The sequence below is a fragment of the Cicer arietinum genome, chromosome 2 (assembly GCF_000331145.2).
Source record: "Cicer arietinum cultivar CDC Frontier isolate Library 1 chromosome 2, Cicar.CDCFrontier_v2.0, whole genome shotgun sequence".
NCBI classification, from domain to species: domain Eukaryota; kingdom Viridiplantae; phylum Streptophyta; class Magnoliopsida; order Fabales; family Fabaceae; genus Cicer; species Cicer arietinum.
Genome location: NC_021161.2, coordinates 20,276,998 through 20,284,044, shown reverse-complemented (window position 1 = coordinate 20,284,044; position 7,047 = coordinate 20,276,998). Strand labels below are relative to the sequence as shown.

At 30.8% G+C, this 7,047-nt stretch overlaps 1 pseudogene; it reads left to right on the top strand.

Annotated features, from left to right (window-relative positions):
• Window positions 1-668: 668 nt before the first annotated feature.
• Window positions 669-6,029, top strand: LOC101502113 (caffeoylshikimate esterase-like; annotated as a pseudogene).
• The last annotated feature ends 1,018 nt before the right edge of the window (window positions 6,030-7,047 follow it).

Sequence of the window (7,047 nt, the reverse complement as noted above, 5' to 3'; positions counted from 1 at the left end):
CCTTCACTACATTGTAATAGTTTGAGATTTCCAATCTTTTTTAATTTGTTAAATGAGTTTCGTTGATAAACTTAAAACTTTTAAAACAAAAAGAAAAGAACAAATAAGAATTTGCACACCAACGAAGTTGAGTCAATTAGAAGAATCCAAACTATTACAATGTAGTGAAGGTTTAAATGTGTAAGTATTTATATTTTGTGTCGCTATCTTTATTTACATACACATTTTGTATTTCTTACTCTTATTAAAAAATAAAAATTTAATTTAACGTGTTGATGCTCTTAATTTTTTTTTATATCTTAATGTATCTATTGTCTAATTTATTTTTTTATCTTTTAATACATCTATAAAAATAACAATAAATAATTAATATGTTTTTCTTAGTAAATATGAAATGAGTGATTGTTTTGGGACTCAGCGAGAATTACAAATTTACAATGGAACCTATGAAAAAGAAGAGTAAGAACTTGCAAGTTAGACACGTGCCATTTCACGGCGCACTTGTTACGATATAATAAAAGTGGAACAGTGGTGCAACATGGACTGTGGTCTACCAATGTATAGAATTTTTCGCCGTATTGGGATTTGGATCGTGCTACATTCATTCCAAGACAGTGAGAGCTATATGAGAATTAAAATTTAATTTTATATTTTTTATGTGAATTATGAGGTATGCTCTATTCGTAGACATTATATAAGTGAGATTACATTAGAATTTGTAGTTTATCTAAGAGAAAATAAACAAAATATTTGCTCCATGAAATATAATATATTTCTGACACCCCACCAAGCTTATTGATCATGGAGCTATCAAAGACATTTAGATTCCAATCACAGAACCTCACACCCTTTATACCTTTTTCTCCTATAAACAACCCTTTGAAGAATCAACTACTCTTTAAACAAAACTCATTAATAATAAATCTAAGACAACCAAACTAACAGTAACAACAAAGAGAAAAGCACCAATTGAAGGGGTAAGCGAAGACTTTGCATATACTCGAAGAATGGTTCGTTCTGCTTTCGCTGAAGTTCAGCAGCAGCTTGATCATTGCTTGTTTAAGGTTTGTTTAGATTTGAATTTTGATCATGATCAATGCAAGGCTTCATTAATCAATTTTCCACATTTATTGTTTTTTATTTTTATTTTTTGTAATTTTTTGGTTTTGTTTATTTGGTTTATTTTGACTTTGTTGAAGAATCAGACTTTGACTGAGGTTTTGATCTCTTGTTGCTAGGATGCTCCTGCGGGAATCAGAACAGAAGAAGTAAGTGACCCTTTACTTTTAATGTTCATGTTTTTGAAAACAGATCTATTATTTTCAAAAATTTAATTTGAAAATTCTGAAACACTATTTATTGTTTCTGAAAAATTCTAGAACTATGTTGATGTTTTGTAAATTTTTTCAATTCGATGATTTTGTTAGCTTGGTGTGGAAAGTTATTTATTTTCTGTGTTAATTTTATTTGTGAAGTAGTGGTATGAAAGGAATTGAGGGGATTGGAAATTTTCTGTAAAAGTTGGATGCCAGAGTGATAGCGTTCAGCAAGTGTACTGAATCGTTGCATGTAATAATAAAACGGTAGTACCGAGTGTCAAATTCAAAGATTGCATTTTACTATCGAATTATATTTAATTACTAAAATTGAATAAAAAGTCTGAATTGTTGCAAGTAATAATAAAACGGTAGTACCGAGTGTCGAACTCAAGGATTGCATTTTACTATCGAATTATATTTAATTACTAAAATTGAACAAAAAAATCCCAAGTTGGTTGAAACAATATTTAGAATTAATAACAGAAATAAAATTGACCTTTTATAATAAGAAAAATGTCAGGGATGAGTTTCACTTCGAATCCAACCTTGGTGTCTAATTTGATCCTAGTTACTGAATTCCTTTATTGAATTATTACCGAATTCTCTTTATTATTATTGCCCTAATGTCTTAGTGACAGAACCTTTAATTTCAAAGTACCATCTAATTCCTTAGTAGATTTAAGATTATAATTAAATATTACCGTATATAAATTCTCTTGTAAATTATTGTTGTGGAACTAATTTAATTGGTTTCATGACCTACATCTATGACTAGACTACAAATTCATGAATTTCTCATCTCAAGCATTCGTAAAACCAATTTCTGTTTCAAAATACAAATCGTAGAACATTTTAATGTTGATCAAACAATAAAAAGCATTAAGCACATAGATGAGAAAAATAATTCAATAAACTCATTCATATAACTAGAAATCAAATCATAAAAACAAGGGTTTCATCTTGTTACACTCATCACTAACAAATAGGGATGATTCTTGAATGATTCTTGATAAAACTTCTCCAATGATGTTAGAAACGATTGTCTTTGAGTTTCTATGCTAGGGCTCAAGTCTCTCAACTTCCCAAGAGTCAAAAAGATCCCTAAACAGTGAAAAATTGTGTTTTTATAAATGCTAATGCGCGTCGGGCTCCCCAGGCGCGACTGGACAATGCTGAAAGGCTAGAAATGCGCCTCAAGCGCAGCTGACGCGCTTCAGGCGCACATCATCTGCTTTCTGACGTATACTGCATTTTGCGCCTCTTTCGAGTTTGAATTTGGTTCCGGTGTCCTCATGAAAGTTGTAGATATGGGGATCTTAGCTTTCAGTTGCACTTGGTGTGATTCCAATTGAATATTTACAACTCCAGATATAGCTGAAATACTCCACATATGTCATGTTGATTTCTCACCAAAATTCAGCACTGCACTAAAACAAAGTAACAATGCAAAACTCCGAAAAATCTCTACTTAATCAAGGAAATAAGAACATAAACATTTTATTAAATCAAAGAAATAAAATTAACAAAATATATCAAATAACTCCTTAATTTAACTAATGATTGAAGATAAATAAGACTAAAACAGTAGGAAAATATACATATGATGAAGAGTCATCACAGAGCCTAGAATTCCAATTAAGGCTTCTGTGTGTTTTTGTCATGGATATGGTGGTACTTGCACCTTCTTCTTTGAAGGTTTTTTGTTGTGTGTTTTGAAAGTGATTCTTTGAGAGAATGATGTGTATGCTAGTGATTCATTGTGTTTGATTTGGTTGTGAATTCAAATTTTTATTCAGGCATCTAGGTATGCTGTTTTCGCTATGGACTATCCTCGTTTTGGACTTTCAGAAGGATTACATGGTTACATTCCAAATTTTGATGATCTAGTTGATGATGTTATAGAGCATTATACAGAAATAAAAGGATTGTTCTATTCATTTGCTTTTAGCTATGATGCATTGACATAGACACTAGGAAAAATATTTACTTGACACATAGTCACCTCTAATAATTTGAGAAAATTGAAGTGATTGAATGTACTCATGTGTGTCATTATCCAATATTGACAGGTCTTAGACACCAAATATGCCTTTAATCTCGAGTGTTAGTGCTACATAAGTTTTTAGTATCAATGGTGTTTTATGGATAATTGATGTTGTATTTGTCAAATAAAAACACACTATGTTGTTGATCATGCTTTTGTATTTCAATTAACAGCAAGACCTGATATGAGAGAATTACCGCGATTTTTGTTGGGGCAGTCAATGGGAGGGGCAGTTTCGCTCAAAGTTCATTTGAAGGACCCGGAGAATTGGGATGGAGTGATACTTGTAGCACCAATGTGTAAAGTAAGCTCATTCCTTCTTTGCATTGCTACCAATGCTCACCAACTTCATTATTTTAATTTTGAAAGTTATGATTCAGTTCAATCTCCGATCACTGGATTGTTTCAAAATGCAAAGAAATCTATATAAAACATATTTGTACCATTGTTTAAAAAATGACTGAAACTCAAAAGTGATTATGTTATTGCTATATTGGAAATTGGTACAACATGTTTGCTTAGTTTGGCAAGTATAAATGATAACCAAAGTATAAATGATAACTAAAATGCCTCCCTCGATCATATTTTCAAGAGATATAAGGAAATAACAATACAATGAAACTACTATGGATCTGAAGATGATTTGCTATTTTTGAATGATCCCTTGAGAGAGAGACTTTGGTTTTTCTCGAAAGTGGAAACGGAAAGGATGCTTTAGTTATGTTTTGGTTTCAATATTTACCTATCATAGACAAGTATTTTTAAGGATGCCCTTCTTGAAGATGCAGATCATGTGATCGATAAAATTATCAATTCATTTTTTTGGGCAATTTTGGACATTTTTTAGGAATTTTAGCTGGCTACCTTCAGCAATTCCACGCAGTTAGCATGTTGGTGGCTGTTGGATCGAGATTAGACAGTTTTAGATGGTAATGCAGATTTTGATTTAAAGAAAATACAGAAATACCGTTATTGGAAATCTGGGCTATCCGATCTCGATCAAACGCCCACATACGAACTGAATGCATGAATGCGTGGCAGCAAATCCAAATCCATTCTTTAGGTATAATTGTCACACTTGGAATGACCTTTTGTTATTAGTCCATATGAAGCAACTATTTATATCGACATTATGAAAAGTTGTACTCAACAAATGCCGTGATCAAGTGATTTGGTATTAAATTATCAGAATTTGAATAACATTTTGAATTTTGTTTTCAGTTCCTTTAAAATGGGCTGTGTCGGTTTAATAGTCAGACGTAGAACGACTGCTTGATTTGCTGATTTGTATAACTGGTAAGATTGCAGATGATGTGTTACCACCGGACGCAGTTATGAAGGTGTTAACTCTTTTATCAAAAGTTATGCCAAAAGCAAAACTCTTCCCAAACAAAGACCTAGCAGAACTCGCAATTAGAGATCCGAGCAAAAGAAAATTGGTTGGTAGCTCATTTCTCTTTCATATGCATTTTTAACAAAATTGCAATTATAATTATCATTATGGTCGCAGTTTGGTTATGATTGCTGGAAACAAACTATTAGTCTATATAGGAAATAAGAACATTCAATATTTTCTTAAACCAAACATGCCCTCATGTTCTACTTTGAATTTATGATCTTAAGTAATTGTATACAATTATGTTAAGTATCTTTCTTCAAGCTTCTTCATTATGAGGTCACCTGTTAACCACATTGATATTTATGAGGGAGCTCAATGCATCTTCACTAAAAGTTATGCCAAAATGAAACTTTTATATGTTTCTGTTTGCAGCTTTAAAAAGCTTTTCTTTTATCAAACATGGGCTACAAAATAGTAGCTGCTATAATTCAGTTTGTTGCAATATATGATGAACATTTGCGTTGGATTTCCTCTTTGAAAAGATGAAAAGTTAGTGTTGCTTGCTATTAATGTGATTTAACAGTTTTTCCTACTCTACACCGTGCTCAAACAATATTTTATTGCCTTGCATTGTAACTTCTTGGTTAATCTAATGTTATATAATATATTTTGATAAATCAAACAAATTTTTGAATCTAAATGTTATTCTTTATAGGCTGTTTACAATGTTATTTGTTATGAGGATCAACCACGACTAAGAACTGACATGGAACTTTTAAGGGTCACAAAGCAGATTGAGTCGCAAGTTGAGCAGGTTATTTTTTGTTATCTAGCTTTACACTTTATTCACTTTAGAGGAGTAGTATGTTATAATTATGATCTAAGTTATGTTTTTATTTGATATATGCAACTATTGTTATATCAATAAAAAAACCATTGAATTTCTTTTATGATTGTTTTGGTGATTGCAGGTGTCAGCACCATTATTGATTCTTCATGGAGAAGCAGATAAGGTGACAGATCCATTAATTAGTTAGTCAATTTCTTTATCAAAATGCTTCTAGCAAGGATAAGACTTTAAAGCTCTATGAAAATGGTTACCACTGCATTTTGGAAGGGGAACCTGATGACATAATAAATACTGTACACGATGACATTGTCTCATGGCTTGGTTTTAGGTGTTCAATTAGTTGATGTTTTTTTTTGTCCATGGAATACTTCATTCATCTTTCTATGTCATTAGAGTCAAATAATACATTATGTTTAAACCGTTAAAATCCTCCTAACTATATAGTACTATGCGATTCAATTTCTGCCATAAAATATGTCTACCTTATTGTGTTACGTTAACATAACAAATTAACAATAACAATTTTCTCATTTATTTTTATTTTTATTCTTATCTCAAAAAGTTTAGATGAGTTGGATTTTAAAACTACATCTGAAGAATTAAAATAATGTGTCACTATCAACTACTATTATATTGATTAGATGGTTTAGTTAATAAGTCTGTGTTTAAACCCTACAAATAAATTTAATAAGTTTTGAAAATTTATTTAATATGAACCAAAGAAAAATATTTTCACTTTTAATAAAATTTCTTATAGTCTTTCCTAGATCAATAAAAAGATATATTAAACAAATGTTAGACACATTTTTCTTTACGGCGAGCCGACTGCTGTTGGCAACAGGCGATAAACGAAAAGAACCTCTAGATTGTGAAGAAAAAGTGCAAAATGATAGGATACATGAGCCCATCTCCTTTCTGATAAGGTGTTTGGTGATAATTGGTTTGGCAAAAGAATACTTGTCATTAGAGATAAAACAGATCTTGTAGCAGAGAAACGTTTTCAATTTAAGCATAATGAGAACAAATTGCTTCCAATGTTGCACATTTTTCGTAAACTTTAAAATATAAATTATCAACTAATTACCAAGTTAAATCTTTTTAATCAATTATATATAAACTAAGTTTGCTTTAGTATAAAGGATAAGTTAAAACATTGTTGACTAATAATATTTTACGACTTTAGAGATGCAATTCTTGTGTTTAGTATTTTTTAAATGTGAAATTGATTAACTTTTTGGTTTCATTGAAGTGTTCCTTTTAATATTATATTTGATAAATAGTTATGCATTTCTTTATTGTTAAAGTTGCACATTTAACGTCTTAAATCATAGTTCAACTGACAAATGTCGATATTTCTAGGTTGAACATCTTGTCGGGTTCGAACCCGAGACCTCACAATACGTGCGAAATTACTTTAACTATTAGTTATGGTATTTAAGATGAATAACAGTTTAAATTACTTTAACTATTGTTTCGTCTAAATAATTAGAATGTT